At 44.9% G+C, this 25628-nt stretch overlaps 1 non-coding gene across 1 annotated transcript; it reads right to left on the bottom strand.

The window, feature by feature from the left end:
- Positions 1-22486: 22486 nt before the first annotated feature.
- Positions 22487-22558, bottom strand: trnag-ucc (transfer RNA glycine (anticodon UCC)). Its single transcript has one exon. It is a non-coding gene; the product is annotated as a tRNA-Gly (tRNA).
- Positions 22559-25628: the final 3070 nt, after the last annotated feature.

Genomic DNA, 25628 nt, shown 5'->3' with positions numbered 1-25628 from the left:
CACAGGGGGTCAGTTACTCTGTAATATGCACAGGCATCAGTTACGCTGTTATATACACAGGGGTCAGTTACTGTAATATACACAGCGGGTCAGTTACTCTGCAATATACACAGGGATCAGTTACTCTGTAATATACACAGGGGGTCTGTTACTCTGTAATATACACAGGGGTCAGTTACTGTAATATACACAGCGGGTCAGTTACTCTGCAATATACACAGGGAGTCAGTTACTGTAATATACACAGGGGTCAGTTCTTATAATATACACGAGGGTCACTTACTGTATTATACACAGGTGTCAGTTACTCTGTAATATAGACAGTGGTCAGTTACTGTAAAATACAGAGGGGGTCAGTTACTCTGTAATATACACACGGGTTCAGTTACTCTAATATACACAGGGGTCAGTTACTCTGTAACATACACAAGGGTCAGTTACTGTAAGATACACAGGGGGTCAGTTACCCTGTAATATACACAAGGGTCAGTTACTCGGTAATATAAACAGGGGACAGTTATTGTAATATACACAGGGGTCAGTTACTTTGTAATATACACAGGGGGTCAGTTACTCTGTAATATACACAGGGGTCAGTCACTGTAATATACACAGCGGGTGAGTTACTCTGCAATATACACAGGGGGTCAGTTACTCTGTAATATACACAGGCGTCAGTTACTCTGTAATATACACAGGGGTCAGTTACTCTGGAATATACACAGGGGGTCAGTTACTCTGGAATATACACAGGGATTAGTTACTCTGTAATATACACAGGGGATCAGTTACTCTGTAATATACACAGGTGGTCAGTTACTCTGTTGTACACACAGGGGTCAGTTAGTGTAATATACACAGGGGTCAATTACTGTGTAATATACACAGTGGTCGGTTACTCTAATATGCACAGCAGTCAGTTACTCTGCAATATACACAGGGGGTCAGTTACTTTGTAATATACACAGGGGGTCAATTACTCTGTAATATACACAGTGGTCAGTTACTGTAATATACACTGGTCAGTTACTGTAATATACACAGGGGGTCAGTTAGTGTAATATACACAATGGTCAGTTACTGTAATATACACAGGGGCTCAGTTACTGTAATATACGCAGGGGTCTGTTACTGTAATATACACGGGTCAGTTATTGTAATATTAATAGGGGTCAGTTACTGTAAGATACACAGGGGGTCAGTTACTTTGTAATATACACAAGGGTCAGTTGCTGTAATATACACAGGGGGTCAGTTACTCTGTAATATACACAAGGGTCAGTTACTGTAATATACACAGGGGATCAGTTACTCCCTAATATAAACAGGGTTCAGTTATTGTAATGTACACAGGGGTCAGTTACTTTAATATACACAGCGGGTCAGTTACTCTGCAATATACACAGGGGGTCAGTTACTTTGTAATAAACATAGGGGTCAGTTACCCTGTAATACACACAGGGATCAGTTACTCTGTAATATACACAGGGGGTCTGTTACTCTGTAATATACACAGGGGTCAGTTACTGTAATATACACAGCGGGTCAGTTACTCTGCAATATACACAGGGGGTCAGTTACGGTAATGTACACAGGGGGTCAGTTACTGTAATATACACAGGGGTCAGTTACTATAATATACACGAGGGTCACTTCCTGTATTATACACAGGGGTCAGTTACTCTGTAACATAGACAGTGGTTAGTTACTGTAAGATACAGAGGGGGTCAGTTACTCTGTAATATACACACGGGTTCGGTTACTCTGTAATGTACACAGGGGTCAGTTACTCTGTAATATACACAGTGCTCAATTAGTTTGTAATATACTCAGGGAGTCAGTTACTCTGTAATATACAAAGGGGTCACTTACTGTAATGTACACAGGGGGTCAGTTACTCTGGAATATACACAGGGGGTCAGTTACTCTGGAATATACACAGGGATTAGTTACTCTGTAATATACACCGGGGATCAGTTGCTCTGTAATATACACAGGAGGTCAGTTGCTCTGTTATATACTCAGGGGTCGGTTACTCTGTAATATACACAGGGGTCAGTTCCTTAGTAATATATATAGGTTGTCAGTTGCCCTGTAATATACACAGGGGGTCAGTTACTCTGTAATATACACAGGGGTTCAATTACACTGTAATATACACAGGGTTCAGTTACTGTAATATACATGGGTCAGTTTATCTAATATACACAGGGGTCAGTTACTCTGTAATAAATATAGTGGTCAGTTACTCTGTAATGTACACAAGGGTCAGTTACTGTAAGATTCACAGGGGGTCAGTTACCCTGCAATATACACAAGGGTCAGTAACTGTAATATACACAGAGGGTCAGTTACTCGGTAATATAAACAGGGGTCAGTTATTGTAATATACACAGGTGTCAGTTACTTTGTAATATACACAGGGGGTCAGTTACTCTGTAATATACACAGGGGTCAGTCACTTTAATATACACAGCGGGTGAGTTACTCTGCAATATACACAGGGGGTCAGTTACTCTGTAATATACACAGGCGTCAGTTACTCTGTAATATACACAGGGGTCAGTTACTCTGGAATATACACAGGGGGTCAGTTACTCTGGAATATACACAGGGATTAGTTACTCTGTAATATACACAGGCGTCAGTTACTCTGTAATATACACAGGGGATCAGTTACTCTGTTGTATACACAGGGGTCAGTTAGTGTAATATACACAGGGGTCAATTACTGTGTAATATACACAGTGATCGGTTACTCTAATATGCACAGCGGTCAGTTACTCTGTAATATACACAGGGGGTCAATTACTCTGTAATATACACAGGGGTCAGTTACTGTAATATACACTGGTCAGTTTCTGTAATATACACAGGGGGTCAGTTAGTGTAATATACACAATGGTCAGTTACTGTAATATACACAGGGGCTCAGTTACTGTAATATACGCAGGGGTCTGTTACTGTAATATACACGGGTCAGTTATTGTAATATTCATAGGGATCAGTTACTGTAATATACACAAGGGTCAGTTACTCTAATATACACAGGGTCAGTTACTTTAATATACACAGCGGGTCAGTTACTCTGCAATATACACAGGGTGTCAGTTACTCTGTAATATACACAGAGGGTCTGTTACTCTGTAATATACACAGGGGTCAGTTACTGTAATATACATGGGTCAGTTACTGTAATATACACAGTGGGTCAGTTACTGTAATATACACAATGGTCAGTTACTGTAATATACACAGGGGCTCAGTTACTGTAATATACGCAGAGGTCTGTTACTGTAATATACACGGGTCAGTTATTGTAATGTTCATAGGGATCAGTTACTGTAATATACACAAGGGTCAGTTACTGTAATATACACAGAGGGTTAGTTACTCTGTAATATAAACAGGGGTCAGTTATTGTAATGTACACAGGGGTCAGTTACTGTAATATACACAGCGGGTCAGTTACTCTGCAATATACACAGGGATCAGTTACTGTAATATACACAGGGGTCAGTTACTGTAATATACACAGGGGGTCAGTTACTGTAATATAGACAGGGGGCCAGTTACTCTGTAATATATACAGGGGGTCAATTATCAGGGGAGGGGAGCAGCAGCCATGCTCATGGCACCGTGGCTGGCTCTGCTGCACAGGAGGGCAGGAAAAAGAGTGGGAGCGCGATAGTGATAGCGGATTCAATTGTAAGGGGAATCGATAAGTGTTTCTGCGACCGCAACCGAGACTCCAGGATGGTATCTTGCCTCCCTGGTGCAAGGGTCAAGGACGTCTCAGAGCGGGTGCAGGACATTCTGAAAAGGGAGGGTGAACAGCCAGTTGTCGTGGTGCACATTGGGACCAACGATATAGGTAAAAAAAGGGATGAGGTCCTACGAGACGAATTTAATGAGCTAGGAGCTAAATTAAAACGTAGGACCTCAAAAGTAGTAATCTCGGGATTGCTACCAGTGCCACGTGCTAGTCAGAGTAGGAATCGCAGGATAGCTCAGATGAATACGTGGCTTGAGGAGTGGTGCAGCAGGGAGGGATTCAAATTCCAGGGGCATTGGAACCGGTTCTGGGGGAGGTGGGACCAGTACAAACCAGACGGTCTGCACCTGGGCAGGACCGGAACCAATGTCCGAGGGGGAGTGTTTGCTCGTGCTGTTAGGGAGGAGCTAAACTAATATGGCAGGGGGATGGGAACCAATGCAGGGAGACAGAGGGAAACAAAATGGAGACAGAAGCAAAAGACAGAAAGGAGATGAGTAAAAGTGGAGGGCAGAGAAACCAAAGGCAAAAAACAAAAAGGGCCACTGTACAGCAAAATTCTAAAGGTTCTAAGTGTAATAAAAAGGCAAGCATGAAAGCTCGGTGCCTCAATGCAAGGAGTATTCAGAACCCAGGAGAGGGCTCTGAGCTAGTTAGAGTGGGTGAGAGCTCAGATGAACAGGACCCCAAGAAAGAATGCAAAAGGCAGGAGGCAACAGAGCAGAGTAGCACTGGGGTAAGTGTAAACCTCAAGGTGATAGGAAGGGACAATATGTATGAATATAAAGGGGCTGCAGGAGGGGTCAAAAATCATGGTTTAAAAACTAGTATTAAAACACTCTACCTAAACGCATGCTGCATTCAAAATAAAGTAAATGAGTTGACGGCACAAATCATTACAAATGGGTATGATTTGGTGGCCATTACAGAAACGTGGTTGCAGGGTGGCCAAGACTGGGAGTTAAATATACACGGGTAACTGACAATTCGGAAAGATAGACAAGAAGGGAAAGGAGGTGGGGTAGCTCTGTTAATAAAGGATGATATCAGGGCAGTTGTGAGAGACGATATTGGCTCTAATGAACAAAATGTTGAATCATTGTGGGTGGAGATTAGAGATAGTATGGGGAAAAAGTCACTGGTGGGCGTAGTTTATAGGCCCCCAAATAATAACTTCATGGTGGGGCGGGCAATAATCAAGGGAATAATGGAGGCATGTGAAAAAGGAATGGCAGTAATCATGGGGGATTTTAACCTACATATCGATTGGTCAAATCAAATCGCACGGGGTAGCCTTGAGGAGGAATTCATAGAATGCATATGGGATTGTTTCTTAGAACAGTATGTTACAGAACCTACAAGGGAGCAAGCTATCTTAGATCTGGTCCTGTGTAATGAGACAGGAATAATAAACAATCTCCTAGTAAAAGATCCTCTCGTAATGAGTGATCACAGTATGGTTGAATTTGTAATACAGATTGAGGGTGAGGAAGTAGTGTCTCAAACGAGCGTACTATGCTTAAACAAAGGGGACTACAGTGGGATGAGGGCAGAGTTGGCTAAAGTAGACTGGAAACACAGACTAAACGGTGGCACAATTGAGGAACAGTGGAGGACTTTTAAGGAGCTCTTTCATAGTGCTCAACAAAAATATATTCCAGTGTAAAAGAAGGGTGGTAAGAGAAGGGATAACCAGCCGTGGATAACCAAGGAAATAAAGGAGAGTATCAAATTAAAAACCAATGCGTATAAGGTGGCCAAGGTTAGTGGGAAACTAGCAGATTGGGAAAATTTTAAACGACAGCAAAGAATGACTAGGAAAGCAATAAAGAAAGGAAAGATAGATTACGAAAGTAAACTTGCGCAAAACATAAAAACAGATAGTAAAAGCTTTTACCGATATATAAAACGGAAAAGAGTGACTAAAGTAAATGTTGGTCCCTTAGAAGATGAGAAGGGAGATTTAATAATGGGAAATGTGGAAATGGCTGAGACCTGAAACAATTATTTTGCTTCGGTCTTCACAGTGGAAGACACAAAAACCATGCCAAAAATTGCTGGTCATGGGAATGTGGGAAGGGAGGACCTTGAGATAATCACTATCACTAGGGAGGTAGTGCTGGACAGGCTAATGGGACTCAAGGTAGACAAGTCCCCTGGTCCTGATGAAATGCATCCCAGGGTATTAAAAGAGATGGCGGAAGTTATAGCAGATGCATTCGTTCTAATCTACCAAAATTCTCTGAACTCTGGGGAGGTACCATTGGAAAGCAACTAATGTAACACCTCTGTTTAAAAAAGGGGGCAGACAAAAGGCAGGTAACTATAGGCCGGTTAGTTTAACATCTGTAGTGGGGAAAATGCTTGAAGCTATCATTAAGGAAGAAATAGCGGGACATCTAGATAGGAATAGTGCAAGCAAGCAGACGCAACATGGAGGGGAAATCATGTTTAACTAATTTACTGGAATTCTTTGAGGATATAATGAGCATGGTGGATAGAGATGTACTGATGGATGTGGTGTATTTAGATTTCCAAAAGGCATTCGATAAGGTGCCACAAAAAAGGTTACTGCAGAAATAAAGGTACGCGGAGTCAGAGGAAATGTATTAGCATGGATAGAGAATTGGCTAGCTAACAGAAAGCAGAGAGTCGGGATAAATGGGTCATTTTCAGGTTGGAAATCGGTGGTTAGTGGTGTGCCACAGGGATCGGTGCTGGGACCACAACTGTTTACAATATACATAGATGACCTGGAAGAGGGGACAGAGTGTAGTGTAACAAAATTTGCAGATGACACAAAGATTGGTGGGAAAGTGGGTTGTGTAGAGGACACAGAGAGGCTGCAAAGAGATTTAGATAGATTAAGCGAATGGGCTAAGGTTTGGCAGATGGAATACAATATCGGAAAATATGAGGTCATCCACCTTGGAAAGAAAAACAGTAAAAGGGAATATTATTTGAATGGGGAGAAATTACAACATGCTGCGGTGCAGAGGGACCTGGGGGTCCTTGTGCATGAATCCCAAAAAGTTAGTTTGCAAGTGCAGCAGGTAATCGGGAAGATGAATGGAATGTTGGCCTTCATTGCGAGAGGGATGGAGTACAAAAGCAGGGAGGTCCTGCTGCAACTGTATAGGGTATTGGTGAGGCCGCACCTGGAGTACTGCGTGCAGTTTTGGTCACCTTTCTTAAGGAAGGATATACTAGCTTTGGAGGGGGTACAGAGACGATTCACTGAGCTGATTCCGGAGATGAGGGGGTTACCTTATGATGATAGATTGAGTAGACTGGGTCTTTACTCGTTGGAGTTCAGAAGGATGAGGGGTGATCTTATAGAAACATTTAAAATAATGAAAGGGATAGACAAGATAGAGGCAGAGAGGTTGTTTCCACTGGTCGGGGAGACTAGAACTAGGGGGCACAGCCTCAATATACGGGGGAGCCAATTTAAAACCGAGTTGCAAAGAAATTTCTTCTCCCAGAGGGTTGTGAATCTGTGGAATTCTCTGCCCAAGGAAGCAGTTGAGGCTAGCTCATTGAATGTATTCAAATCACAGATAGATAGATTTTTAACCAATAAGGGAATTAACGGTTACGGGGAGCGGGTGGGTAAGTGGAGCTGAGTCCACGGCCAGATCAGCCATGATCTTGTTGAATGGCGGAGCAGGCTCGAGGGGCTAGATGGCCTACTCCTGTTCCTAATTCTTATGTTCTTATACACAGTGTTTGGTTGCTCTGTAATATACACAGGGGTCAGTTACTCTGGAATATACATGGGGTCAGTTACTCTGGAATATACACAGGGGGTCAGTTACTCTGGAATATACACAGAGGGTCAGTTACTCTGTAGTATACACAGTGGGTCAGTTACTCTGTAATATACACAGGAGGTCAGTTACTCTGTAATATACAGGGGTCAGTTACTCTGTAATATACACAGGGGGTCAGTTTCTCTGTAAGATACACAGGGGGTCAGTTACTCTGTAGTATACACAGGGGGTCAGTTACTCTGTAGTATACACAGGGGGTCAGTTACTCTGTAATTATGCACAGGGGTCAGTTACTCTGTAATATACACAGGGGTCAGTTACTCTATAATATACACAGGGGGTCAGTTTCTCTGTAAGATACACAGGGGGTCAGTTACTCTGTAGTATACACAGGGGGTCAGTTACTCTGTAATTATGCACAGGGGTCAGTTACTCTGTAATATACAGGGGTCAGTTACTCTGTAATATACACAGGGGGTCAGTTAATCTATGTAAGCGGGTAAATCATACACTTGAGTAAGAAGCATAAGGGAATGGCATGGAATCAGTTTAAAGGGAATTAGGAGGTTCTGAGGAATCGAAAGTTCCTGCGTCTTATGGTTGGAATTGACCGATGGAAACTTACATATTCAGTAAAGAATGAGGACAGAAATGTTTCGGAAACTAGATTGTAAGAGCATCTGAATCGCATGGGAAACTAGGACATTATGAGTGAAGTTCTGTTGGGAACAGGATAAGAAAGCAGGTGTTTGGCAACAAGATAGTAAACCCTGGGAAGCAAGGTTACTTCACACGTCAGGAGAAACTGGGGCAAAGTGACACCACTGAATAACACATTCCGGGAGGGTGACATGTGATGAGAGATGGACAGGTGGGAAGAACCATTCGGAGCTAGTTTGATAAGAATCAACAAATCAATGTAACTTCGCCAATAGCAGTCAGCAAATCAGTGGTTTTGTAGGCGGGTCGCACACCGCAGGAAATGTATAACTGTCATTACAAACTCTTGTTCTGGGAAGTGTTCATCGGAACCTTCCCGAGCATGTTCGAATAAAACCCGGTTGAACCGAAGTTTTCATCTGAGTGATTCCGTGGTCGCTATACAGAGGGCAGGTGTTGATTCTTTATATCAGGGGGTCCACCTTGAGGAAGAGAAATCTTCCTTCTACCCCAACAATTGACGCCGCGAGCAGGGTACAGACCCTCCGACCCGGATGATGTGGTAGCTAGCAATGGCAGTGAGTATGTTTTTTGTACCACCTGCAGAGCTGTAACATTGATGGGGAAGGAGATAATCTGTATAAAGAACTAAGAGGGGGTAATCGGTATAACTAAGTTATAGTGAACCACGGAAGGATGAAAACCGAGGTGGGATAAGGGTATGTCCTGAAGCGTGATGGCTGACACGGTGATAATGGGAAGAAGCCTGTATTCATCGTGTGCGGCGCAAACAAGAAGGACTACAACCTAAAGGTGGGGGGACCCCAGGATGTTTAGAAGAAACTGGCCAGTGGGATAAAATGAGGACCAAGGGGGGTCTCTGAGATATGGACCAAAAGGGTCCCTGGTATAAATACTAGCAGGAAAGGAGAAAAATAAAACTGACACTTAAGTTGTGGAGGAACCAGATTAGGGAAGCAAGCAGTATTGTTAGTCTGGTCGGACGTTAGAGGGATCCAAAGGCTTGGAAACAGTACACGGAATCTGGCAGAGGGGTAAATGTACCTAGACGAGAAATGGCATGCAAGTGGCTGAAAAAAACATAGGATAAGTTGTATTAAATGAAAAGTTGGTGTGAATGTCTGTCTTTAAATGAAAGTGTTCGTGTGGAAGCTTTCTTGACTGTGGATTAAGTTGCTGAAAAAACATAGGACAAGCTGTATTAAATGCTCAAAAGACGGTTTGTTTGTCAAAAGATAAAACTTGCAACCTTGGAAGCTACAAGTTGCTAAAAGAAAAACAAATTGGATGTTTAATTGGAGAAAAACAAATTGCGATTGTCTTATTTAGTTTAAATTAACAATTACTCGGAGTCACAAGCCCTCTGTGTAAAAGGTTTGTTAGATACAAAAACTAATTTGAAGAAAGGAGAAAATGGAAAAAGCTGTAACTGACTGGATGCTATTTGATATTGGCTGTGAAAAAGATATTGGTTTAATTGGAGGGAAATTAACCAATGAAAGCCGGACTTTCATTGTGGCTACAGTGAAATTCCGGTTTTGTTTCAAAGTGTGAATATTGGAAAAGAGATAAAAGACGCTCTGTGTTGATAATAAAAGTTGCCGTTTGGTTGTTTGGAAAATGCTATTTTAAATTACGAAAAAGTTTCACTGCAGTAAAGGAGATTTAAATTTCGGGTTTGAAAACCTTTTTAAAATGGATGCCGTATTCTGATATCGGGAAAGGTTTTTAAAAAAAGAATTACGCAAAGTCAAGTGATAATGTCAGGCCTTCTTACAAATCTGTAAAGAAGTTAACCCTTTCCACTGACAGCTATTTTATTTGGGTCACCAAACAACTTTCTACATGGCTGCATGGAATTTAAAAAAGAAATTTGAGTTTCTTAATTGGAAATGAATATTTTCCCATGTGCCAGAAGGAAAATAAAATTGTAACGGTTATAAAGTGTTATGTATGTAAAGCTGTAATTACCATGTCTAACCACCAGAGGGCTTATCCCCTGGAGTCCTAAGGGATCCCACAATCCCTTGGGAGCACCTGTATATAAGGAGGTCTCATAGGCTAGAGAGGCACTCTGAGATCTGTAATAAAGGACTGCGGTCACACTTACTTTGAGCTTGCAGCATCTAGTCTGACTCTTTATCCAAGACATAATGTAAAGAATTTAATAAAAATGTGTAATCTTTAATATGGAAAGAGTGAAGTAACAGATCTAGAATACATCATAACACAAGGGAAAGCCAAATATCCAAGGACAGAAAGGAGGCTATTAGATCGATACCAAGGTCAGGGACCGTGAAAGGGGTCAGGCAGGTACTCGGGCTATTCAACTGCTGCAGGGATTTTATCCCCGAATATGCCGACTTGGCCCAACCTATACAGGACCCGATCAAAGGGGAAAACCCTCCCAAAATCAGGAAATTGCGTTTGTAAAGTTAAAACAAGCTCTCACAAGTGCTCCAGCCCTGGAATTACCCGACCAGAATAGGCTCTTCCACATCTATACCATCCGGAATCTTCCAGATTGGTGGAACGAATGAATAGGACCTTAAAAGCGGCCCTAGCCAAGGCAATTGAAGAGACTGGAAAGGGATGGGTAGACATGTTCCCCGAGTACTGATGAAGCTCAGGGCATTCCCTAGTTGGACAACAGGACTGACACCCTTTAAACTAATGACCGGAAGGGCAATGAGGCTGCCAGAAGTCTTGGAGCTAAAACCTCCACTTTTGTGGTTATCGCCCAATCTTGCATGGGCATTAAAAAGAGTTTTCTGATATCCGGCTTCTCACCCATTCTCAGATCACCTAGTCTCCACTTTTGAAAATGAGTGTTACCGCGAGCGATATCAAATGGGCAGTAGCATTAAATTTTTTTGACTTTCTGCTGTAAAGTGTGGCCGCCCTTAGCAACGGCATGGCAACGCTCGAATCCCACGATTCTGGAGGTCAAGGGTCATCATGACATGCGCAGAAGAGGAGACAGAGAGAGAGGGAGCTCAGAGGGACTGAAGGTGTGGCTGGGTGTGGTGTGGCTGCTTTGGGAGGAAGGAGGGAGACTTTAGAGCTTCACAGCAAGTAGGCAAACAAAAAGTAGCTGTTACAAGCCACATATTTGCCTGAATTTGGCTTATAATGGAGAGGGAGGACGAGGCATCACAGCATGCTGTGGAGACTGACGCTGGAGAGAGCAGTGAGGTGTGAGAGAAGCACATTGGAGGCTGCAAAAGAGCCAGGAGGTTCTCGGACAAGGCAAATGCCTCCCTCCTGCAGGAGGTCGAGTTACTCTGGGGTGATTTGACACAGGGAGGGCGTGGGAAGCCCACCCCAAAGGCCTACCAGAAGATATGGACCGAGATAGCAGAGGTGGTCTCGTCAGCGACCACCTCTGTAATATACACAGGGGTCAGTTACTCTGTAATATACACAGGGAGTCAGTTACTCTGTAATATACACAGGGGTCAGGGAGCCTTCCAACACACATTTCAAGCTTTGCTTGATGGTTTGGACTGCCCGTTCTGCCTGGCCATTAGATGCGGGCTTGAACTGGACAGATGTGACTTGCTTGATCCCATTGTGGGTCATGAATTCTTTGAATTCAACGCTGGTGAAGCATGGCCCATTGTCGCTGACAAGGACATCAGGCAGGCCGTGCGTGGCAAACATGGCTTGTAGTTTTCGATGGTGGCAGTGGACGTTCTTACAGACATTACACACTCAATCTATTTTGAATAAGCATCCACAACAACCAATAATATTTTGCCTAGAAACGGGCCAGCAAAGTCAACGTGGATCCTCGACCAGTTTGGAGGGCCATGATCACAACCTTAGTGGTGCCTCCCTGGGTGCATTACTCAGTTGAGAGCAAGTGTTGCATTGGCGCACGCAAGACTCCAAATCTGAGTCGATGCCGGGCCACCACACATGGGATCTGGCTATAGCTTTCATCATTACTATGCCTGGGTGGGTACTGTGTAGGTCGCGTATGAACATTTCCCTGCCTTTCTTAGGCAAAACCACGCGATTACCTCACAAAAGACAGTCCGCCTATATGGACATTTCATCTTTGCGCCGCTGGAACGACTTGATCTCTTCATGCATCTCTGCTGGGACGCTGGACCAGCTCCCATGGAGGACACAGTTTTTTTACAAGGCACAGTAAAGGATCCTGGCTGGTCCAGGTCCTGATCTGGCGGGCCGTAACGGGTGACTTTTTGTTTTCAAATGCATCCATCATCAAGAGCAAGTCTGAAGGTTGTGCCATTTCCACTCCTGTGGTGGGCAATGTTAGCCGACTGAGAGCATCAGAGCAGTTCTCTGTGCCTGGCCTGTGGCAAATGACATAGTTATATGCAGACAGCTTGAGCGTCCATCTTTGGATGCGAGCAGAGGCATTGGTATTAATGCCTTTATTCTCTGAGAATAGCGATATGAGCGGCTTATGGTCAGTTTCTAACTCGAACTAAAGCCCAAACAGATACCGATGCATTTTTTTCACCCTGTAAACGCATGCCAGAGCTTCTTTTTTAATCATGCTGAAGGACCTTTCGGCCTTGGACAAAGTCCTGGACGCATAAGCGACCGGTTGCAATGTTTCCGATTCGTTTGCTTGTTGTAACATACACCCGATCCCATATGAAGACGCATCGCAAGCTAACACTAAACGTTTACATGGGTCATACAGAACAAGCAGTTTGTTGGAAGATTTCTGGCTTTCTCAAAAGCAGTCTCTTGCGATTTCCCCCATACGCAGTCATCTCCCTTGCATAGCAACATGTGTAGAGGTTCTAGCAAGGTGCTTAACCCGGGTAGGAAATAATTGAGGAGTCCCAGGAACGACCGCAGCTCCGTCACGTTCTGTGGTCTCGGCGCGTTCTTGATGGCTTCCGTCTTGGCGTCGGTGGGTCTGATGCTATCTGCTGCGGTTCTTCTCCCTAAGAACTCAACCGCTGGCGCCAGGAAAACACACTTCAACCTGAGTCCCACACGATCTAGCCGACTTAGAACCGCTTCCAGGTTGTGCAAGTGTTCGATGGTGACCCGACCTATGATCAATATGTCGTCCTGGAAAACCACGGTGCGTGGAACTGACTTTAGCAGACTCTCCATGTTCCTTTGAAAAATAGCCGCATCTGATTGAATCCCAAACGGGCATCTGTTGTAGATGAACAGACCTTTGTGCGTGTTGATGCAGGTGAGGCCTTTCGAAGATTCCGCCAGCTCCTGCGTCATGTAGGCCGAGGTCAGGTCCAACTTCGTGAACGTCTTCCCTCCTGTCAGCATTGCAAATAGGTCGTCTGCCTTGGGTAGCGGGTACTGGTCCTGCAGCGAAAAACGATTAATCGTTACTTTATAGTCCCCACAAATTCTGACCGTGCCATCACCCTTGAGAACCGGAACAATCAGACTGGCCCACTCGCTGAACTCCACCGGTGCGACGATGCCTTCTTGTTGCAGCCTGTCCAGCTCGATCTCCACTTTCTCTCGCATCATGTATGGCACCGCCCGTGCCTTGTGGTGGATGGGTCGTGTACCGGGAACCAAGTGGATCTGCACCTTCGCCCCAGAGAAAATTCCGATGCCTGGCTCAAACAACGACTGAAACTTGCTCAAAACCTGGGCACATGAGGCATCGTCGACGGACGAAAGCGCTCGGATGTCGTCCCAGTTCCAGCAGATTTTTCCCAGCCAGCTTCTGCCGAACAGTGTAGGGTCAAGTCCTGGTACAATCCATAGTTGTAGTTCGTGCACTGCTCCATCATAGGAGACTTTTACTGCTGCACTGCCAATTACAGGGATCAGCTCTTTAGTGTAAGTTCTCAGCTTGATATGAATAGGACTCGGATTGGGCCTGTGTGCCTTGTTGCACCACAGCCTCTCGAAGGCCTTTTTGCTCATGATGGACTACTCGCACCCGTGTCTAATTCCATAGATACTGGAATTCCGTTCAGTTCCACTTTTAACATGATCGGTGGACATTTCGTGGTGAAGGTGTGTACCCCGTACACTTCTGCCTCCTCGATTCGAGTCTCTAGTTCAGTTTGATCCACCATGGATTGGTCTTCCTCTGCTACGTGGTGGTTTACAGGGTTTGCAGCTCGTCTGCACATTCACTGGAGGTGTCCCATTGTTCCACAGCCTTTGCACGCAGTGTTTGAAACAGCATTGATGGGCTCAATGATCACCTCCACAGCACCAACAAGGTGTTAATTGCCTCACATTCACACTTGATGGCGGACTCTGAGTCATCTGAGGTCACGCAGCTGCAGGCAGTATGTTCTGCCATATGCATTCCTGCCTGAAAACGACGTTGCTTTGTGTGCAGTACTTGCCGATGCATCTTTATGCTGCTAAATTTGTTTGGTGTTATCGCTGGTGGACTTAAATGCCTGGGTTATCGTTATGGCTTTGCTCAGCTTCGGTGTTTCAACAGTCAATAGTTTGCGAATGATAACCTCGTGGCCAATGCCAAGCACAAAAGTCTCTTAGCATTTGCTCCAGGAATCCATCGAATTCGCAATGTCCTGAAAGGCACCTTAGTTTGGTGATGTAGCTCGCCACTTCCTGGCTTTCAGACCATTGGGATGTATAAAATCGATATCTTGCCATCAGAACGCTCTCCTTTGGATTTAGGTGCTCCAGGACCAGTGTACATAGTTCTTCATATGAACTGGTTGTGGGTTTCACCGGAGCAAGAAGATTCTTCATGAGTCCATAGGTTGTTGCCCCGCAGACAGTGAGGAGGACCACCCTTCGTTTGGCAGCGTTCACATTTCCTTCCAGCTCGTTGGCCACGAAGTATTGGCCAAGTCGCTCCACGAAGGCTTCCCAATAGTCACCTTCTGAGAATTTCTCCAGGAAACTGACAGTTCTCTGCATTTTTGTGTAATGGTTCGTTATCTATTACTTGTCGCCCATTGTTATGTCTCAAATAAAGTGATGTGACTGAGTACTGTAGACTTGATTAAGTGTGACCTTAGTCTCTTTATTCTGACTCCAGAGTGCTGGCACAGCATGGGAGGCCTGCTTATATACAGTGCTCCCAAGGGATGCTGTGATCCCTTGGGACTCCAACTGATGCGCCCTCTGATGGCGGTAGAATGTTGGTTACATGGTGTTGCATACATAACACCTCATCCCTGGAAACACTCTCGTAAATCTTTGCTGCACCTTCTTTAAGGCCTTCACATCCTACATAAAGTGCGGTGCCCAGAATTGGACACAATTCTCCAGTTGAGGCCAAACCAGTGTTTTATAAAGGTTCATCATAACTTCTTTGCTTTTGTACTCGATGCCTCTATTTATGAAACCCAAGATCCCTATGCTTTTTTTAACCGTTTTCTCAACCTACCCTGCCACCTTCAACGATTTATGCACATATTCATGCACCCCCTTTAGTTTATATTGCCTCTCCTTGTTCTTCCTAATAAAAGGTATCACCACAATTTTCTGCGTTAAATTTCATCCGCGACGTGTCCATCCATTCCACCAGCCTGTCTCTGTTTTCCTGAAGTCTATCATTCTCCTCCTCACTGTTCACTATACTTTCAAGTTTTGTGTCATCTGCAAATTTTGAAATTGTGCCCTGTACACCCATGTCCAAGTCATTATTATATATTAAGAAAAGCAGTGGTCCTAATATCAACCACTGTATACCTCCCTCCAGTCCGAGAAACAACCGTTCACCATTACTTTCTGTTTCCTGCCACTTCGCCAATTTCGTATCCACGATGTCACTGTCCCTTTTATTCCATGGGTTTCAATTTTGCTGGCAAGCCTATTATGTGGCACTTTATCAAATGCCTTTTGGATATCCATCTACACCATGTCAACCGCATTGTCAGTTGTGGCTCAGTGGGTAGCACAGTTACCTCTGAGTCAGAAGGTTGTGGGTTCAAGTCCCACTTCAGGAACTTGAGAACATAAATATAGGCTGACACTCCAGTGTAGTGCTGAGGGAGTGCTGCATTGTCAGAGGTGCTGTCTTTTGGATGAGATGTTAAACCGAGGCCCCGTCTGCTCTCTCAGGTGGCTGTAAAAGATACCATGGCACTATAGAAGAGCAGGGGAGTTATCCCCAGTGTTCTGGCCAATATTTATCCCTCAATCAACATAACAAAAACAGATTACGTGGTCATTATTTGACATTGCTGTTTGTGGGAGCTTGCTGTGTGCAAGTTGGCTGCCGCGTTTCCTACATTATAACAATGACTGCACTCCAAAGTTAACTCATTGGCTGTAAAGCGCTTTGAGATGTCCATTGGTCGTGAAAGGCGCTATATAAATACAAGACTTTCTTTTTTCTTTCTCTGTTACCTCATCAAAAAATTCGATCAAGTTGGTTAACCACGATTTGCCCCAATCCGTGCTGGCTTTCTTTAATTAATCCACGCTTGTCCAGACGACTGTTAGCTTTGTCCCAGCAGGCTGGGCGGCGCATCCGTCCTTAAAGGGGAAGGTGCTCCACCGTGGACGCCATTTTATTTTAATTTGGGTTGCAGAGCTGGCAGCGGCCGTCCTCTTTAACTGACACCTTCCGCCCCGCTCCTGACCCACTTCCATCCCGCAGCATTGCCCCAACTATGTCATACAGGAAAAGGGGGAAAAATCCCTCTATTCTCCGCCCCATGGCTCGGGGTGGAGAATAATCATTTAATTGGAACTGTGCGCCCCATTTGGGGCGGAGGGCAATTTCGGCCCCTTATTGTCTTGAGTTACTATATACTTCAATCTCCAGGAGCATTATTTGCAGACCCTGTGAGCACAATCCTTCCACAATAGCCAAATCCCTTCACTCATACCTTCACCTTATTCACTTCCACTATGGCCATGTTACCAAATGACTAGAAACTCTTGCTGCTGATATTATTGGCCAAATGGTGAAAGTATTTCAATGACCACCCTCTGTCTGTAATTCACCTAAGTAAAAGAACACATTAATATCGGCGTTAGGTAATGGATGGAGAAACGTCAGACAAGCTCCGTAATCATCCGTCTCCTAATGTCACCAACAGGCATTTCTGACTAAAACGCTACTTCCTCAGAACGATAGGTCACAAGGAGAAGTACTCTGCTCCCACAGTCGCAGTATTGATCCTGTGGATTTACAATGTCCCAACTAGGCTGAGGGTTTTAAATTGGGTTTCATCCAATCAAAATGGTAATCCTGTGGTCAATGGGCTAAAAGGGAAAAAGGGAAGAACTCAAAGAATCAGGGTGACTGGATTTTCCGGTCTTCTGCGCTCCGTGTTTCGCCCCGGAGTGGCGGCGATGGCGGGGGTGAGGTGTTCTGGGTGGGCGATCAGCCTCCAGCGCCCCGCAGCGATCCTCGGGTCCGGTTTAGCGGTAGCACCGCCCAGAAGAGCTATGCCGGTGAGCAACGCCCCTGGTTACGACACCGCCGCGAGTTTGAGCTCCCGCCCGACCCGTCTGCCTGGAAGTGCGCCCCGCATTGGCCGCCTGGGAATTCAGGGCGGTCCAACCATCCCGACAACGGAGAGGTGAGTAATGGACTCCTAAGGTAAATGTGATTGTTTCTTCTTTTAACTTTTTCAGCGATTTGTGTCACGGTGTCGTGGGCAATGTTTTTGTGGGTTTTTTTTAAAGTCCCCTGCCCCAGGCGACTCTGGGAGCGCTCCCGGCCCGGCTCTGTAGCTCGGGAGTTTCCCACACTAACGCCCCGAGAGAGGTGTACAACTCCTCCCTTAGCGCTGCGCCCCCTGACTCAGGGCCCCGCTGCCCAATGTCACTGACTGAGGCGCAAACTGTTCCCGGGCGCTAACTCTCCCGTCCCGCCGCCATTATCGCCCCAAAAACATCAAAGCCTAAAATCCAGCCCGTGATTGTTTCTAACTTTCATTTTGTTCATTCGTCAGAATAAATTAAGACTCTTTGATGTGACGATTAATAAAGTCACCTGTACATCACTGCCGCAGGATCAAAGGGTCCAACAGTCAGATTTTAACTCACTCACTCTGCATTTGCTTGCTACTGATTACAGACAACGGTAACACAATTCTGGTGCGATTCTGCTTTTCCTCCTCTTGCCTTGGATCCACTGAACTTGCAGTGTGTCACCAAAGACGGCACAAAGGGAGTGTTAATGCTGCATAATATAAAGATGCTGAGGAACTGAAAGGAACAGGCTGCCTGCCAGGCCACTGACACATTAATAAAATATGGACTATAGCCCAGCCAGTATACGGTGCGGGTTCAGTAACTTCAACTCTAGCATCAGATCGGAAAGTGTCGTCACAAAAAAGCTTCTCTGCTGCTGCTGACAATGGACTCTTAATCTTTTAAAAACAGAAAGGTCTTGTACGTTTATATAGAACCTTTCACATCCTCAAGACATACCAAAGCCCTTCACTGCTAATGAATTACTTTTACTTCTTCAACTGCTTCATTATTGACCTTCCCTTCCATCATAAGGTTAATGTTCTACAGTATTTGGCTTCATTCCCAACTCCTCCAACAAGGAAGCAGCCCATGCCAGCCTACAGCAATGCTTGGACTGACAAGTGGGAGGTAACATTCACACCACGAAAGTGCCAGGTGATGACCACCTCCAACAGGAAAAATCCCACGACCCGAGTGTTTCAGTACCAAGATCCAGAAGATGAACTGGGCCAGCCATATCAACAATGTGGCTACAAGAGCAGGGCAGAGGGTGGGTACTCTGTGATGGGTGGCTCACCTCCTGACTGCTCAAAGCCTCTCCACCATCTACAAGGGTCAAGTCAGGAGTGTGATGGATTAACACTCACCTGGATTGGTCACGACCACTCGGAAGATGGTTGATACCATCCAGGATACAGAAGCCCCTGTGATCGGTGCCTTTGGACTCGCTATGCACTCCCTCCACCATTGGCGCACAGTGACTGCAGAAAGTACTGTCTACAGGCTGCCAGGCATGAGGCCACCACGGCTACTTTGATTAGATCTCCCAGCCCCACGTCCTCTACCAGAAAGATCATGGGACCACCACCACCTCCAAGTTCCCCTCGAAGTCACGCACCATCCTGATTTGGGCGTATATTGCTGATCTTTAATTGCCCCTGCATCAGAATCCTGAAATTCCCCACCTATCACCAGTTTTGGAGTGTCGTCAGCCTAAGGGCCGCAGCAATTCAAGGACAAGATATACCACCACCATCTCAGGCCACGCAACCCCCAAATAAAATGACAGGGAACATTGAAGCCAAGAATCCCATACACTTTCTTAACCGCAGATATCAACTTGCCCTGCCACCTTCAAAGATTTGTGAATACGCACCCCCAGGTCCCTCTGTTCTTGCATGCCCCTCACAATAGAGCCATTTACATTATATTGCCCCTCCGTGTTGTTTCTCCACAAGCGCATCACTTCACATTTATCTGCATTAAATTGTATCTGCCATGTGTCTGCCCATTTCGCCATTTCTACATCCTCCTTAACTCTGTTACTATCCTGCTCACTATTTACTGTGTTGCCAAGTTTTTAACCATCCGCAAACTTTAAAATTGTACTCCCTATACCCAAGTTCAGGTCACTTATAAATAACAATTTGACAGGATAGTGTTTCATTCCAGTTAATAGGGAATCCAATCTCAGTATTCTCAGATCATACAGATATTTTCTGTAAATTGTGTATTTTTCCCTGCATTTTCCTGATAATTTGTCCTCGCCAATATTGTCTTGGCCAATATTTATCCCTCAATCAACATAACAAAAACAGGTTATCTGGTCATTATCACATTGCTGGTTGTGGGAGCTTGCTGTGCACAAGCTGGCTGACACATTTCCCACATTACAACAGTGACTACACTCCAAAAGTACTTCATTGGCTGTAAAGCGCTTTGTCTCATCCGACAGACGGCACCTCCGACAGTGTTCCACTCCCTCAGCACTGCACTGGAGTGTTAGTCTAGATTTATGTGCTCAAGTCCCTGGAGTGCGACTTGAACCCACAACCCTCTTGCTACAAATAAATCCAACCATTACATGACCAGTTATTAAAGGCCATTTGCTGCTATTTCCAGTTTTGTTTTGCTGTCCCCTCTCCTGATCCTTGTCGTGCTAATCGCCATCCCCAGGCCTTGTGAGAGGCAGGAAGAGTGGGCAGGGCGACTTTCTCTATTGGCCCTGGTGGATTGGCTGAACCTGGCATTGCCTGTTGGATCGTGAGTAGAAGCCCAATCCCATTGTGATGTACGAGTGCCTCAGCGCACTGCCCCATTGGATACCACTTTTGCTAATTTTAAAAGACAAAGTGATTGTAAAGGACACTTGGAACTGTAATCTATTTCTACAAGTACTTTTGTTCTTTCATAGAATCTTGCAGCACAGAGGAGGTCATTTGGCCCATCATTCCAGTGCTAGCTCTTTGGTATAGTTTTCCAATTAGTCCCACTACCTTGTTCTTTCCCCATAGCCCTGCAAATTTTTCCTCTTCAAGCACATATCCAACTCCCTTTTGAAAGTTATGACTGAATCTGCGTCCACCGCCCTATCGGGCAGTGCGTTCCAGATCATAATAACTCGCTGCCTAAGAAATGTTCTCCTCATCGCTCCTCTGGTTCTTTTGCCAATTACAGTGACTACACTCCAAAAGTACTTCATTGGCTGTAAAGCGCTTTGAGACGTCCGGTGGTCGTGAAAGGCGCTATATAAATCCAAGTCTTTCTTTCATTCCCAGAATTCATATACTATATATAAACCACCGAACTCCTCACTTAGATTCCAGCCTGCAACTCGCTCCAATAATCCATTATCCCCAATACAATCTCTAAAATTTGAGAACACATCAATGCGTTGAGATAACCCAGTATACAGAACATCACCAAAGATAGAACAATTGGTTTAGTAAATGAACAACTGAACCTGCTTCAGGCTTCGGAAATGTGCCAATGCCTGTTTTTGTCTGAGATCACCTTCGACACAGTTGTATTAAATATCCACTGGTAACGTTGGAGGTAAAACTCACCTATGGTTCAAACTTGCAACAAGTCTCCTTTATCACGTTGATAAAGTCTGGCCATTCTTGTGACCTCCTCAACAGATGAAAATGTTTCAGTAGTTTTGGCTCATGTCTTCATTGAATTGTAACTGTTGGCATGTCGCCCCCTGTCACTTAGTGTAGCCTGATACCCTCCAATGACGGACACGTGAGGGGCCAATCAGGACCAGCAGGAAGCACTCTCAATGTGGTTGTTTGAACCAATGGGCTGAGGCTGTGGGTGGGGCAGAATGAGCTCCACTGCTGGGTGTTTAGAGTTACAGTGCTCTGCTTCATGAATTGTCAACAATTGTGAGCAAGGTGGGCATTTAACGGGAGCACAACAACAGCCACAGAAAAATTCACCTCCCACTTTCTGACTCTGTCTGTTCACTAATTTCAAATCCCTCCACCCTCCATGGCCTCGCCCCTCCCCATCTCTGTAACCCTCTAACGCTCTACTCGGAACTCCTTCATGCCAAACGAGCCCAAGGTGGGCAGAGGAAACGTTACAAGGACACCCTCAAAGCCTCCCTGATAAAGTGCGACATCCCCACTGACACCTGGGAGTCCCTGGCCAAAGACCGCCCTAAGTGGAGGAAGTGCATCCGGGAGGGCACTGAGCACCTCGAGTCTCATCGCCGAGAGCACGCAAAAATCAAGCGCAGGCAGCGGAAAGAGCGTGCGGCAAACCAGTCCCACCCACCCTTTCCCTCAAGACTATCTGTCCCACCTGTGACAGAGACTGTGGTTCTCGTATTGAACTGTTCAGCCACCTAAGGACTCATTTTAAGAGTGGAAGCAAGTCTTCCTCGATTCCGAGGGACTGCCTATGATGATGATGGAACCCCCTCCAGCCCTACAACTCTCTGTGTTACCTGCGCTCCTCCAATTCTGGCCCTTTGCGCATCACCGATTTTCATTCTTCCATTGTCAGCCGCTGAGTCCCTAAGCTCTGGAACTCTCTCCCTAACCTCTCCGCCTCTCGACCTCTCTTTCCTCCTTTAAAACGCTCCTTAAAATCTACCTTTTTGTACAAGCGTTTGGTCATCGGTCCTAATATTTCTTTATGTGGCTCAGTGTCAAATTTTGTTTGATAACACTCCTGTAAAGCGGCTTGGAGGTTTTATTACATTAAAGGCGCTATATAAATGGAAGTTGTTGTTGAGTTTAGACACAAGCAATTGTATGTGGCCCTTTGAAATCAGGTTACTAAACAAATACTATTGTAAGAACTGCTTACAACCAGAGGATCATTTTATCCTCAAGGAGAAATTAAGAGATGTGATGGCTGGGAATTGAACCCAGGTCAACTGCTTGGAAGGCAACCATGCTTACCACTGCACCACCATCACACAACTGAAAACAGCTTTTGATGTACTGCACAGTAATCCTGCATCCTGCTCTAAAGCAGTTTTTTTTCCCTTCTTATGCAATTCAACAGATTTGATGAAGTGTAACATCACATGTAAAGCAAGATAGACAGATAATAGAAAGCATTGAAGGAACCAGATACAAATTTCAATCATATGTTCACAAGTAAATGACTTTCAGCTTCACACAATGTATGTACAACAGCCTTGAGGAAGAGTTCATAGAGTGCATAAGGGACGGGTTCCTTGAGCAGTATGTAACGGAACCAACCAGGGGGCAGGCTATCTTAGATCCGGTCCTGTGTAATGAGACAGGATTAATAAACAATCTCCTAGTAAAGGATCCTCTCGGAATGAGTGATCATAGCATGACTGTATTTCAAATTCAGATGGAGGGTGAGAAAGTTGGATCTCTAACCAGCATACTAAGCTTAAATAAAGGAGACTACAAAGATATGAGGGCAGAGTTGGCTAAAGTGGACTGGGAAAATAGATTAAAGTGTAGGACAGTTGATGAATAGTGGCGTGCATTTAAGGAGATTTTTCACAACTCTCAAGAAAAATATATTCCAGTGAGGAGGAAAGGGTGTAAAAGAAAAGAAAGCCATCCGTGGCTAATTGAAGAAATAAAGGATGGTATCCAATTAAAAACAAAGGCATACAACAAAGTGGCCAAAACTAGTGGGAGGACAGAAGATTAAAAGTCAGCAAAGAATGAATAAAGAAGTGATTAAGAAAGGGAGGATAGACTATGAAAGTAAATATAAAAACAGATATATAAAAAGGAAAAGAGTGGCTAAAGTAAATGTTGGTCCCTTAGAGGATGAGACCGGGGAATTAGTGATGGGGAACATGGAGATGGCAGAAACTCTGAACAAATATTTTGTATCAGTCTTTACAGTAGAGGACACTAAAAATATCCCAACAGTGGATAGTCAAGGGGCTATAGGGGGGAGGAACTTAACACAATCACTAAGGAGGTGGTACTCAGTAAGGTAATAGGATTAAAGACAGATAAATCCCCTGGACCTGATGGCTTGCATCCTAGGTTAAGAGAAGTAGCGGCAGGGATTGTGGATGCATTGGTTGGAATTTACCAAAATTCCCTGGATTCTGGGGTGGTCCCAGCAGATTGGAAAACTGCAAATATAATGCCCCTATTTAAAAAAGGAGGCAGACAAAAAGCAGAAAACTATAGACCAGTGAGCCTAACATCTGTGGTTGGGAAAATGTTGGAGTCCATTATTAAAGCAGTAGCAGGACATTTGGAAAAGCAAAATTCGGGCATGGATTTATGAAGGGAAAGTCATGTTTGACAAATTTGCTGGAATTCTTTGAGGATGTAATGAACAGAGTGGATAAAGGGGAACCAGTGGATGTGGTGTATTTGGACTTCCAGAAAGCATTTGACAAGGTGCCACATAAAAGGTTACTGCACAAGATAAAAGTTCACGGGGTTGGGGGTAAGATATTAGCATGGATAGAAGATTGGCTAACTAACAGAAAATAGAGAGTCGGGATAAATGGTTCATTCTCTGGTTGGCAACCAGTAACTAGTGGGGTGCCACAGAGATCAGTGCTGGGACAAACCACATTGTGGCACTGGAGCTGCGGGTGGATTCACTCTGGAGCATCCGCGATGCTGAGGATGCCATGAATAGCACGTTGAGTGAGTTGGTCTTACCGCAGGTAAAGGTTACACAGATAGATAGGAAATGGGTGACCAACAGGAAGAGCAGTAGAGGGAAGGTAGTGCAGAGGTCCCCTGCAGTCATCCCCCTCCAAAACAGATACACCGTTTTGGTTACTGTTGGGGGGGGGGGGGAATGACTCATCAGTGGAGGGCAGCAGCAGTCAAGTTCATGGCGCCGTGGGTGGCTCAGTTGCACAGGGGGGCAGGAAAAAGAGTAGAAGAGCTATAGTGGTAGGGGATTCTATTGTAAGGGGTATAGATAGACGTTTCTGCGGCCGCAATCGAGACTCCAGGATGGTATGTTGCCTCCCTGGTGCAAGGCTCAAGGATGTCTTGGAGCGGCTGCAGGACATTTTGGAGGGGGAGGGTGAACCAGTTGTCATGGTGCATATAGGTACCAACAATATAGGTAAAAAACAGGATGAGGTCCTACAAGCTGAATTTAGGGAGCTAGGAGTTAAATTAAAAGGTAGGACCTCAAAGGTAGTAATCTCAAGATTGCTACCAGTACCACGTGCTAGTCAGAGTAGTAATTGCAGGATAGCTCAGATGAATATGTGGCTTGAGGAGTGGTGCAGAAGGGAGGGATTCAAATTCTTTGGACATTGTAACCAGTTCTGGGGGAGATGGCACCAGTACAAACCGGACGGTCTGCACCTGGGCAATGTCCTAGGGGAAGTGTTTGCTAGCGCTGTTGGGGAGGGGATAAACTAATATGGCAGAGGGATGGGAACCTAAGCAGGGAGACAGAGGGAAGTAGAATAGGGGCAGAAGCAAAAGATAGAAAGAAGAAAAGTAAAAATGGAGGGCAGAGAAACCAAGGCAAAAATCAAAAATGGCCACATTACAGCAAAATTCTAAAGGGGCAAAGTGTGTTAAAAAGACTGACCTGAAGGCTCTGTGCCTCAATGCGAGGAGTATTTGAAATAAGGTGGACAAATTAACTGCGCAGGCAGCAATTAACGAATATGCTATAATTGGCATCATGGAGACATGGCTCCAGGGTGACCAAGGCTGGGAACTCAACATCCAGGAGTATTCAACATTCAGGAGTATTCAACATTCAGGAAGGACAGAAAGGAAAAGGAGGTGGGGTAGCGTTGCTGGTTAAAGAGGAAATTAACGCAATAGTAAGGAAGGACATTAGCTTGGATGATGTGGAATCTGTATGGGTGGAGCTGCGGAATACCAAGGGGCAGAAAACGCTAGTGGGAGTTGTGTACAGACCACCAAACAGTAGTAGTGAGGTTGGAGACAACATCAAACAAGAAATTGGGGATGCGTGCAATAAAGGTACAGCAGTTATCATGGGCGACTTTAATCTACATATAGAATTGGCTAACCAAACTGGTAGCAATA

Source organism: Pristiophorus japonicus, chromosome 18, assembly GCF_044704955.1.
Source record: "Pristiophorus japonicus isolate sPriJap1 chromosome 18, sPriJap1.hap1, whole genome shotgun sequence".
In the NCBI taxonomy this organism is placed as follows: Eukaryota; Metazoa; Chordata; class Chondrichthyes; family Pristiophoridae; genus Pristiophorus; species Pristiophorus japonicus.
Note: the sequence above shows the minus strand (reverse complement) of the source record. Positions and strands in the feature narration are given on the sequence as shown.